The sequence below is a fragment of the Ambystoma mexicanum genome, chromosome 3q (assembly GCF_040938575.1).
Source record: "Ambystoma mexicanum isolate Mex_15411 chromosome 3q, UKY_AmexF1_1, whole genome shotgun sequence".
NCBI classification, from domain to species: Eukaryota; Metazoa; Chordata; class Amphibia; order Caudata; family Ambystomatidae; genus Ambystoma; species Ambystoma mexicanum.
This window is the reverse complement of record NC_090926.1, coordinates 1,146,698,719-1,146,712,092: the sequence shown is the minus strand read 5'-3', so window position 1 is coordinate 1,146,712,092 and position 13,374 is coordinate 1,146,698,719.

The window sequence follows — 13,374 nt, the reverse complement described above, 5'->3', positions numbered from 1 at the left end:
GCGATGGCGGATGGCGGGCTGATGAGAGTTGAGGATCGAACCCACGTGAGGAATAGAAGCGCCTGGAAGCACGTAAGTAAGCGCTTGTAGCCTGCTTCACGATGCGCACTAACTGTCCCTTTTATCTTGCAGGTACAAGTTCGGAGCTTTAGAGAAGCTGAAGGGTGCTGGAATACCCACTGGATTCGGCGTGGGAAGGAGTAATGGCACGTGAGTAATAAAGTTGCCCAATGTCTTTAAACGCACCTTCTTTTGTCTTTCAGATGCGGGATGCAGCGCCGAAGGCCTCCGGAGCGTGCGAAGAGCTGGTAAGCTTTTGTCTTTCAGATGCCGGAATGCAGTGCGAAGACCTCCGGAGCATGCGAAGAGTAGGTAAGCCTTTGTCTTTCCGATGCCGGAATGCAGCGCGAGGCGTTGGTGACAGCCGATGGACCAGGTAAGAGATGCGCTGCCACTGAAGACCGTAGTGCTAACCTGTTCTTTCTTTGTCTTTACAGGTGCTGCTGAAGACTGGATTCCAGGATGGTAAGCCTTTGTTCCCTTAGGCCCAGGATCAGAAGCAGAAGACACGATGAGCGTTCTGCTGCAGAGAATGCAGAATAACGCAAAGCAAGATTCATCCATCGGGTGTGGTTTAAATAGCCTCCTGTAGTGCTTAGGTGTCTCCTTCCACAGCCACGCCTAGGTAAGAAAAGAGTTCCTGCTTTCCAGACAGTTCCAGTGTTCTGAACCTAGGGAGTGGCTCCTGCCCCACCCAACAGGAAAAGTAGTCCCAAACAGAAGAGGATCAGGGGTTCAACTGGCAGGTAAGTAAGCAGCATGGTCTGCTGCAGGTAAGTCCACCCAAGCATTATGAGCCCGGCGCTTCCAGCGCTGGGACTGGGCATCTTTATGAGCCTGGTGCCACTGGCGCCAGGGCAGGGTCCAAAAGGTCCCAATTGGGACTGGCTGGCACTCGGAACCGGGGTTATGGGTCTGCTTCCAAGGGAGTCGGGCAAGTCCTGATCTTTTGGAAGCAGAGATCATGACACCATGCGATCCAGCGAGTGCTGGAAGAGTGCGCGAAAGTGGATTGTGCAGGCACCAAGCTACAGAGCAAGTCGTGCTCCCGGCACTCCTCCTTATGGGAGAGTCTAAGGACATTTAATGGACCACATTGTTTATCTGTTCGACATTACTTAATGCCGTACTTTCTGGACATTGATAGAACCTCATTGGATTGTAAATGCTGAGTGCTGTCACAGCATTAAAGCTTGTTTAAACCAACTGATTCATCCTCATCTTTTGTACAACATATCCTCCCTTTTTTTGTGTGTGTTGATATTATGAAAAGCAAATGTCATTCGTCCTGTGAAATTGGTATGGTTATGCAGAGCCAATTGAATGGAATTTGCATATTCCACCTTGGTATGCAAATTTCTGGTGACAACACATTCCATTGGTATGTTAATGAGTCTCCCCACTTTTTGTTTTAAGGACTTTAATCCCTGCTCTCCACCTTTAGTGTTGGCATCAGGGCGGCTGAAAACACCTGATTTTGGGGGTTAGGGGGTGTGGTGCATTTTAAAGCCCCAAACAGAAGTCCCTCTCACATGAATGGCAGGCATTTAAACATTGCAACAAAAACGGCCTGGATTTTTCTTTTGTTTCATGTAAAGTTTGAGTGCCATGTGGAAAGGGGCATACTAACCATTATCAAAGGACAAGTAGCAGGAAATTCATCCAAGAAGGAGGAATCAAAGAATCCTGTGACATGGAAAAATGCATTTTTAAACATTAGAAAAAAAAACAGCCTGCACATGTGTTATAATAGGTTATGATATGATAGGTTATTTATAACGTGCTTAATACCCAGAGGTTTCTAAGCGCGGACCGGGGATCGAACCCGTGGTGCTCCGTGTCGTATTGCTTCCAAGGCGAGCATGTTGCCCCTGAGCTATCCTCCTGAGACTGTTTGCAAATAAAAACGGCTTTAAAAAGCCACAATGGAAAAAGATATCACTGCTCACAGGAAAATGTCAGGAAAGTAAAACAGGTTGTGTGGGGGTGAACAAGGCAAATGATTATTATGTTTCACCCACAAAATTCCAGTAACATGTGAAGAGACACTTACTTCAAGAAAAACCTGTTCTGGCTAAGGTCAACACTTCACAATGAAAAGCCCCACTTCCGGACCTGGATGTGACATCTGCCATCTAATGATGCCATGCAATAGAATCTGCTGCTGAGGTGTTGAAAGCCCACTGTTCCCCAGACTGGCTGGTGCTGAAGGTAGTTAAATCAGGGACGTCAAGGAAAAATCATTCCTGGCTGAAGCATGACAAAAAGGTGTGAGACCTTGTTGCACCTACTTCAAAAGAGCCCACACTGACTTCAAAGGGACTCATAAAAAAACTCTGGTCACAGGCGAGCCCAGGGAGACAGATGGCTCGGAGGATGAAGCAGCCCTCCCATTTGTTGAACAGGAGACACTCCGAATTAATTTAAAAGACTATTTTCGTTTTAGGCATTTTGTGCAGCAATCAGACTGAGGATTAATTTCGTTTTTATGCCATTTTGCATGTAATTTCCAGGCGGTTTTAGGGTTATATAATGCATCTCCCTGTGACTCTGGGAACTGTAATGGCCAGTTAGATTAGGTTTCTGGCTTATCTAAACATGTGACAATTGTGAGAGTTTATGAAAAGATGGAAAATAAAATTAGGAATATGCTTGATAACTTACATATTCATAACTGTTGTACATTTTATGAAAATGACAAAAATGTGTCACATGGCCATGCTACATCGTACAGATTTGACAATCGGCTTAGCTAATTCCCCATGATCAGCTCAAACAGAATACATGTGGAAGTGGCTAGTACAATTATGAAGTTATGATACATAACTAGTTTTTGCCAAAAAGTTGTAAGGAGAACAAAGGATGATGACAAATGGAAAAAGACAGATGGTGCTCCCCTCCCCTAAACCAATCCTGACTGGGGGCAGAGAGAGAGGGTAACTGTCCAATCGTAGTGGCAGGGAGGATTGCAGGATACCTCCTCTAGATTGTAAAATTAGTGATTTCATTACTGCTATATAAGGGGGACAGTACACATACAGAGGGACAGACACACAACAACCGGGGAAGACAGAAAAAGGAGGACAGAGAGAAGGCTGCTGAAACTTACCATCTTTGAGAGTGCAGTGACCAGACCTTTGCCCTATTTTTCCAGAGTGTCCTGAGATCCAGCTGGCTTGCCTGAATCTTAAACAAAGGCTTGCTATGTAAGTAGCAATAACCCCAGCCCTAAATTGCATAAGCCCTTCATTTTGTAGCAGTGTATCCAATATTTCCCATTCAAAACCCCAATTACCAGTGTAGTTCAGTCATCTCCCCATAGAAGAAGCTGATGTTTGCCTGTATATGTTAGCATATCTCCATTAAAAAAACGGATTGTCTGTGTAAATCCTTAGTATTTATGTAAGTAAATCAATTAAGTCCCCCATTGAATTTCACGGATCGGGAGTTTTGTAATTTGAAACCAACAATCTTGTTCCAGTGTTTTTATTAATTGTTATAGTCATTAAAGTGTTGCCCCAAAACAATTATTCCCCTTGTGAGCTGAAAACCGAATTTGTCTGTGTATTGTGTGCATTACCAAACAAATTCATATTTGCATCTGTCAGTTTAAACCCTAACTGGTTTCATTAGTGTGAGCAATCCCTTTGCCTAGAAGTCTACCTGTCATGTGCCTCTGTCATTGTAACTGAAACCGATTTTCCTATTGTAAGTTACCCCTTTCCCAGAGCCTACCTGTCATTATAAGCCTCAGGGTAAACACATTTCCATTTGCCACTGTCTTTTCCCTTTGCATTTGCTTTCTCCCAAAAAACGATTTTCCTACTTCATTTCTATTTTCCCTGGTGTTCTGATTAGTATTCTCTAAAACCTTGCCTATCTCCTAAGTGTAAGCAGTATGCATTTTTTCTATTCTGCCCCCTAGCAGTTGTTAGAAATAGTAAAAAAAAAACATTCTTCCATTTTGCTCCAAAAAGGGGTTTTCCCTTTCTTTGCTGGCTTCCCATCTTGTGGTGGTGGGCTTCACCCAAAAAACGATTTGCCCTCTATATTACTAGTCCTTGCCACTGTCTTCCATTCAAAGGAATAAAGTCCAAATTGATGTTTGGGGATGAGTGTTGCAGGGGGAGCGCTTAACCGTAGTGCTATCATTGTAGGAAATTGTCCCTTTTCTGTTCTGCCATAAAAAAAAAACAGAATTAACTGTAATAGTATATCTTAAACCTGGTTGTTTTGTAGAGATCATTTCATTTCATTTTGTGTTGCCATAACATTGGTGGCTGTGTAATTGGTTGATTTTCCTTTTTCATTAAATAATACATTAATAAATATCTTATTAATACACACCGGCCTTGTTCCTAGTCCATTGTGACCTACAGTGTTTGTGGAGGATGGGTGCGAGACGGGTTGGAGGCCTACTCAAAAGAATTCGTAGTATATAAAAAATAAAAAGCGTTTTATTGTGCACCACATTCATTGTAGGGGAAGGAGGTCCCTGGCTGGCGTGTGCTGTGTAATTAACCATGACAGGGGGCGGGTGAGCAGCGTATCCATTGCCGTAGGGAGCTTGGCTGGTGAGTCGGCTGATTTGTAGGGGTGGTGAGATCTGCCAAAAGCATGCGAGTTGAGAGCGCAGAGTGATAAACATGCGCGCCAACATTCCCTGTAAGGATGAAACGATTTTCTCACTGTGACATCACGTGTATAGCCCTGTGTATAGCACTGAAGAATTACTCGCCTGAATTGCAATCTGTGCTGACTAAAGGCCCTGGGGTCAACTGGTGTTGTGGCAGGAAATCAGAGAGGCCCCTTTAGGGGTGAAGGAATCGGGACACAGGGAGAAAGGCGGGGGAGGAAGGAGGAAGGGGAGAGCACAGAGGGAGAGGGGACGTATGTAGAGATATATGGAATAAAGATGAAGCTAACAACACTTGCCTCCATGTAATCTATGAATGGCCTGGCCAGTATACAACAACTGGCGATGAAGCGCAACGTTCCCATGCGGCCCGACAACGTTGCCAGGTAGAAACGTCGGCTGGACCCCGTAACTGGAGCGCTGCTGAAGTCCTGCACCATTCGACTGCGCGGCCAAGCGAGCGCGATGCGGCACAGCCTCATGAGGACCGTGTTAGTAACTGGAGGGATGGCCCAAAGAGCGTCAGAGCTATGGGCTAATACTATATGGTACAAAGGGGGTCTGCCCTGACGTCTGTAGTACTGGGGTCTACCTATTGAACACAGTAGGCCTAGATTTATTCTATCATGTCACATACATGTAAAACATTTTTAGATGTAGTAGTACTCATGAAATTGAGAAATTGAGAAATACAGACAAAAATAGATGTGGAGGATACAGCTTTTGGTTTATTTTGCTGTTAATGCATTTCATAGTCATGCTTTTGTAGTCTTTTTATGATTTTTTTGTAAAAGGTCCAGTACATTAAGGGTAGTTAGTTCTTAGTATTCACAAGTCCCTAATGTAACTGAATTAGCAACTGAATTGAGTTTATACAAAGCTGAAAAAAGTAGTGCTTGGAGATCGATGTGTAACCACCACCTATAGTGACAAGTGATAGTACAGGTACAACATACAATCAAACAGAAAACAATAAATGGTATAACAATTGGTTGTATGTAGCCAGGCTAGAGGGTGACCTAACACGTGGTCGACGTCTGGATCTGAATCAAGAGATTGGGCGGACCAGTTAGAGAATGGGGTGCTGGTCCTTAGACGTGTCGGCAAGATGCCTTCATCTTGGGCCTGGAGTAGGTCTCCCTGGAAGAGAGTTGGGGGGACTCTATCAGTGCCTAAAGTAGTGATTAAAAACTGAGGAACATGACATAAGAACATCCATAATTGTGGTATACCACAGGTAATGTTGGGATAAAAACAAGGGAAGCACGGGACTGACCTGGGGGGTAGCAATGCTGGATGGGACTTTGAATTGCTGTTTCACGGGTGAGGAGAAGGGTATCTATTGGTCCTTGCTTGCAGGGTGCAGCAGCAGGCTGCAGTAAGCTATGAAAATAAAAATACACAAACTAGTAATGTAACCTAATGCACCTAATGGTACCAGTATGAAGCATATGTTAGCTGGATACACAGACGGATGAGGAAGTAAAAGATAGGTGCTCACCTTACTCAGTGTGCTCTTGGTGAGGAGGCAATGGAGGTGGGTGCTGGCTGTGAGTTTGGAATCTGCTAAGGGTGTGGGGGGTAAATGATGTGGGAGCTTGGTTCCCAAAATAGTTCCACAATGGCCGCTTTCCTATAGGACAGAGAAGAAGGGCACATTCGAAATTAATCATTTGGCAAATGGAGCTGAAGTAGCCTGATGGTAGGGGCTGGGTCCGGGGTTACCTGGAATTGAAGTCCGGGACAGGTAAGGAATGATCCTGTGGAGCCGCGATTGCGAGATGCGGCTGGGACACCGTGTTTAAAAAGAAGAAGCCGAGCTGTGTGCAGCGGGGCAAAGCGCACATGTGCCTAGAGATTAGTGTTGATGAGGGAGCGCGACTGCGCATGCGTGAGCAAGAAAAGCTTCGAAGCTTCTGAATGTGCGTAGCGAATAGTGTTAGTAGTGCTGTGTTACTGCGCATGTGTCGGAACAAGATGTGTCCGTGGTAGTGTTCTGATGGCATTGTTGTAGCCATGGAAATGCTTGGGTACGTGACAGTCACACAACCGAGTAAAAGCCGGAATCAGAGGTATATTAGCTCTGTTGAAAACATTGGCCTATATGATATAAGTTCACTGTCGTATGCACAAGCAGGATTCACATCCAGTGCAGCATTTCTACGGCGACCCAACCTACTCACGCTACAGCCACATCATGACCAAGGACAGAGATGGGAAGAATGTATGGAGGAATTTGAAGACTTCATGAGAGACATCGGAGACCAGAACTCACCAAATAAAATAGACATTATTGCTAATTTGGCTGGAAAAGAGATCAAGGGAATACTAAAAACAATCATGGCGATAGAGAAAACCTTATATGCACTCCTAGTGGCCTGACCTGTATACAAAACCTGGGAAGCAAAACAATAAGAATAATACTTACAGTTTATGCCTAGGTCAGAAAGCTGTGCTGGCAAGGCCCACGCCATGCTCACAGGACTCTCTGGCTCGACTTTCCTTCTTCTAACAATTTCACATGGTCTTAGACGGCTCTTCCCAGGCACCCAGTTAGACAAGATGGTTCACCCATGTAGATAACTTCTTCAAGGCCAACCGAGGGAGTGACACAGGTGTGAAGAGGTCTGCGCTGCTTCATAAAGCATGATGTGCATAAGCTGTTTAACTCACCCTCAAGCATGGGTGATGATAAACCCTGCTTGTGAGAGACGTAATCCGTGATACCTTTGGGTCTGGGCGTGTAATAAATGTAACAAATAAATAAAAACAGAAGCCTGGCAAATTACTTGATACATTATTCCATGACAGGGTATGCCACCTCCCAACATCATGAAAATTAGTTGGCAACAAAAATGAAATTACACTCAACTGATCCAGATGAGAAGAAACATGCTACATGAACCTCGCACAGTGCTGAAAATGGACAAAATTTACTGGGGGATTTCTCCCCTCCCCCTTGAGTGCATGGGAGTTGGGGGCGGATTGTCAGTGGTGTGGGTGGGACTGTGGCTGGATTGTCAGTGTTGTGGGCAGGATTGGGAGGGCGGACCTAAGTAGCAAATTATGTGCATGCCCTCAATATAGGATGCTGGCTGCTTTGCATTAAAACAAAGTGCATTTTGGGAACATAATTTATAAAACATGTCTGTTGTCAGGATCGTACGGCAGCATACAGCTCCCGTAGATCTGCCCGCCATGTGAGTCCAGAAATTACCCTCCCATAATATAGGCGATGTATTTTGTTGGCCGGAAACCAACCACCTCATATGTTCAGCATTTACTAGTACAAAATCATGAGCATGACCAGAGAGCGTCCATTTTGTAGGAATAGAATTCGCCATTTTGTCAAATATTTGCTTCTTGCTTTCTGTTCAAGCTGCTTTGCTGTAAGCGTATTCTATTCTTTTATTCTGTTATTACTCATGCATAAAGCAAGGCCACAAGATACATGTTGAAACACTACGAAGGCAACCCAGACAGCAATGCCCGGTCCCCTCCCTCACAAGTCCTTGGAAGTAAGCAACAAGGCATTTTAATCACTGCGCAGGTGCCAGCTAGTCTCGCTGATGCAGTAGAAACGGTAGAAACAAACAATTGATGGCTTGAATTATGCTCTCTTTTACGGCCCCCCTTCACTGAGTCCTGTAGAGCGAGCTGACCCCTAGCACACGAATAGAAACTAGAAGATAGTGAGGCCTGGAATGTGCCTCTCCCCTGCACACAGCTTGCTTGTAGAACAAGAGCAGTATGTTCCCTAAAACAAAGAATCGTGTTTGCAAGTCTGCAAATTGCAAACTTTTGCTAAAATGAATGTCTGAAGGTGTCATATTCATCACAATTGTCAATCATCAAATCCATTTAAAAGGAAGTACATTATGGCCGGTATTGAATATGTCATTACTGATAATAAGATTTTCATTTTGTATATATGTAACTGTTATAGAATGCTCGCTCTCTTGCGTCCCACGGGGTCTGGAGACACACGTTGCGGGACGTGAGACCCAGTTGGCCAACTGAGACTATTTGCTTGCAATAAACCCTAGATTTTGGGAATTGAACCTCGTGCCTGGCGTATCAGTTCGTGTGTGGTGATTGTGCCTTGTTTCCGTAAGCGAGGTTCCCCTAGGGGCCACATCAAAATGGTGCCCGAACAGGGACCCTCCCCCACTTGTTCCATCTTATACGTTGTAATATAAGAAGGCGAGAGGAGAAAACAAAGCGAGGACGAGACGGTCGGACCGGGGTCAAGAGGTGTTCGGGGCGCCCCTGTGAAAGTGATGAGACTCCTTTGCAGATTTGTACACAGCTGATCCCTGATCAACGTGTCCGGCCAGAGAACAAAGGAGGCGAGGGTCCTGAAACAATGCAGAGTGAGCCAAGATATACGGTCACAACATTTTTGGTTGCGTCAGTATACAGGCGAATTGCGTCTTAAAAGACGATTTGGTTGATCAGGTGAGTCGTGCCCCGATTCTAAATAACCCTGATATTGGTTGAGAGTTGGTTCTGCAAAATCAAACGCCCAGGGTAAGGTTAAAACATGCCTGGGGTATTGTCTTCCTGCCTAGTGGGATTTTTCCACTGCGGTAGACAATCTTTGGAAACTGGCCAGGCCGCGCCACCCGTAGGGTCGCCGGCATATGAGATGTATGTAAAATATGGTGTTGGGGCTATAATGTTTTGTGAAATTTGGCAAAGGCAAACCAGACAAGAAGAAGATTTACAATGGCCAAAACATGGGAGTTATGAGATTGCGCTGATAGATTATTTGGAATCAGTATTGCTGCGTAAGAAAGCCCGCCCTGCGACATTTGACGTCATTAGAGACTGGAGGATGGAAGCTATGCTTCGTTGGAAAAGCAGAGAGAAGAATGCACGCAGGCACAAGTCAAGAACATAAAGAGTAAAAGAGCTGGATGAAGAGAAGTGGGATGATAATTTAAGAAAGACAGACAGATGTGTTCAGATGGGAGTAGACAAGATATAGCCTCAACAAGAATTGTATTCATCAGATGAACTAATTAATAAAATAATAACTGAGAAAAGACAAGAACGCCCAAAAAGAGAGGCTAATAGTATTGCATCAGTGCCCACTGCCCAACCACCTTCAGTTGCCCAACCCATCCCTGCTGCTCAGCCCCCATTACAGCCGCAGATCTTGCAGCCGCAGCAGCCACTCCCCATTCCCGTTGTTCCATCCGCACCACCCCCTCCCTCCCAAGACATTCCCCTTCCCCCTCCGCCCATTGAACTTGAAGTTATTGTAACAAGAGAAGACGAAAGGGAGAGAGAGGGGACGGCTCAAAGTGAGTGTACTAGAGTAACCCGTAGTGCGGTCAGCAGAGAGAGAAAGAGGGAGTTGAAAAAAGAGGCAGAGATGTGTATAGACAGAAATGATGAAACATCAACGCTGGATTCGATGTATGATTTCAGGAAGACTAGTGAAAGACAGGTATTGTTGGAATGCATGGGAGAATATTTAATGGAGAGATGGAAGCAGTTGATTGGAATGGTAGAAGTTGCGGGATTTTAATGCTTTGGCACGATTGAGAGAGAAGGACGCAGAAATACTAGAACATGTGGACAGGCTTTTTGAATTTAAAAATGAACTTGATGATGCATATGCTGAAATTTTTGCCATGCCAGGGTATAGGCATAAAGATATAAGAAGGGAAAGGAAAGAAGCAATACCATATGTACAGCGGCGGTTTCTTCCACTGTCAAGACAGGCTAGTGAGAAACTGAAAATATGTACACGAGAGGCGCTAAAATGGATTACAGATCCTAGTGTTCCCACGATGGAAGTGCACGAAATATTTGATCAATATACATTGCCAATAAAGGGAAAAGCACTGCAGGAAATGGTTGAATATTTGCAGGATAGAGACATAGAAAATAAACAAGCTAGCCCCCCCGAATCGATGGCAATATATAAGAGAGCTATTGAATGCGGAACGGGAGAAACAGCCTTATTGCTTGATTTAGCAATAGTATTGCATATGAGGGAGGGGGGAGGAAAAGTAAGTGCGGTATTTCCTATGAGGGAGGTTCTGCCTACTTTTGTGCCGAAAGTAGAAATTCCTGGTGTTAATGGAGCCCCAGCGCAAGTAATGGAAGAACATTATACAGCGCAGTATGTACATGCTCCTTTCTCCAGACAAGAGGTGAATAATATAAAACAAACGACTCCTGGTTTGAGGAAGAATTCGGCGAGATTCTATAAAGAAATAGAGTCATATTTGAGATTGTCCATTTTTACTATGAACGATATAGACTTAATATTCCCAGTAATTGTGCCAGCAGACATATGGAAGCAAATAAGAAAAGTGAATGATGAGGATAGCTACGGTGACACATGGGAAAATCTAGCAATAGAGGATAAGGCGAGAAACCATCGCCAAATATGGCAGCAATGCCAGGACGAATAATAAAAAAATTGAAGGAGATAGTTCCAGAAAAAAGAATTGTATGGGACAAATTAACTGCAAGTGTTCAAGGCAAAGATGAGTTAGCAACAGATTATTTTAACAGATTTGTTTACAGATTTCAGTGGGCAGGATGTAAGCACGGAGGCAGGTAAAAGAATATTTGTTGATAAATATGTGAGAGGATTAATACCTCCAATTCGAAACCTAATAATGACATCAGAAAGTGCATGGCAAGCAACAACATTGAATGAAGTGTTGCATATGAGCCAGTATTATGAAAATAGAGTGAATACAGAGAAAGAGAATGAGGCGAAGGATAGGGTAAATTTGAAAACGAGGGTGTTACTGCAGCAGGTAGCGGGCCACAATAGAGGGAGAGGAAATACGCAAGGGAGGAGTAATTCCAACATGCATGGAGGGCCTCTAGGATTAAATCAGTGTGCATATTGTAGGGAGGAGGGTCATTGGTGAGCACAATGTCCACACTTGCAAAATAGAAATGGGTATGGTCAGAGAAGACCGCACAGGGGACACCCGGGAACAAATGGACAGAGTAGAAATAATAATATGCAGCAAAACCAGAATAATCAAGGAAATAGCAATCAGAATCAGAGCCAAGATCAGAGTCAGACTCCTTATAACCAAAATCAAAGTGAACGAAATAAAGGAAGGAGCGGAAACATTTTCGACACACAACCCAATACATATTATTGTGGTGACTACACATCGGATGATTTATTGTTTCCTCAATAGGACAGCCCAAGACAGGGATCGGAACCAGTGTCTATTCCCGTGAATCAAAAAGGACCCTACGTAGAAATGAAAGTCGGGAATAGAGAGCACAGCTTTCTCGTAGACACAGGTGCACAGAGGTGCTCAATAGACCAACACTTGGTTCCGGAAATACAGCTGTCGGGCAAAAGAATATCTCAGTAGGGTTCGCAGGTACGCCAGTAATCAATCCAGTGTCCCAATCAGTACCAGTGACATTAGGTCATTTACCGAATATTGTCCATTTCTCCTGACAGAGAATTGTGGGGAAAATCTTTTAGGATTACATTTATTGAAAAAACTGAGTGCAGTTATCCATTGCACTCCTGATTGAGTATTCTTGACAATTTCACCGCAGAATATACCAGTGTCTGAATTTTTGTCCAAACCTTTGCCGGGGGAGTTGAGTGAAATACCAGCTTGTATATGGGCAATGAATGACAATGATGTGGGATGCTTAAAGATAGAACCAGTACAAATTGTTTTAAAGGAAGGAATAACATTAGCACATATTCCTCAGTATAAAATTTCAATGGAGGGCGAGAAAGCATTGAAAAGTATTGTTTCAGATTTGGTAAAACTGAAGGTAGTTGAAGAGATTGCAGGTAACACATGTAAAAGCCCCATTCTCCCGGTGTATAAGAAAGGAGGGAATGAGATACCGTATCGTTTCATAATTGATCTACGCGCATTGAACAAAGTGGTTGATCCTCAATTCCCATTGGTCCCAGATGTCACCACAATTTTGACAATGATACCCGCCTCAGCAGCATATTTTAGCGTGATAGACCTCAAGAATGCATTTTTTAGCATTCCAGTACACAAGGATAGCAGATACTTGTTTGCTTTCACGTTGGGAGGTTGGTCATTTACATTCACACGCATTCCACAAGGCTATACAGGGAGTCCGAGTATTTATAGCAGAGCATTGAAAGAACAGTTAGATATGTCAGAACTACCGGGAGGTTGTGTATTGTTACAATATATAGATGATTTATTGATTGCTGCTGATACAGAGGAGATTTCTAAAAAGAGTACTGTTTTGTTATTATCACACTTAGCAGAGCATGGGCATAAAGCGAGTTTGAAGAAATTCCAATATTGTCGAAAGGAGGTGGCTTATTTGGGCTACCTACTTTCGAGAGAGGGGAGACGACCGACACCAGAAAGGATAGAAAGTATCTCTGGTATGCCTATTCCAAAAACACAGAAAGGAGTCAGAGCCATAATAGGCATGGCTTCCTATTGCCGGCGGTGGATAGTGAACTTCGCGATGATTGTGAAACCAATGGTGGCATTGACAAAAAAAGATGCTATGATGCCTTTGCAATGGAATGAAGAATGCCAGAGAGAATTTGATCTGCTCAAAACTGCATTGTGCTCCGCCCCAGTTTTGGGCACACCAAATTATGAAAAGATTTTCAGATTATTTGTGCATGAGAATGAAGGCTGCGCATTGGCTGTTTTAACATAGGA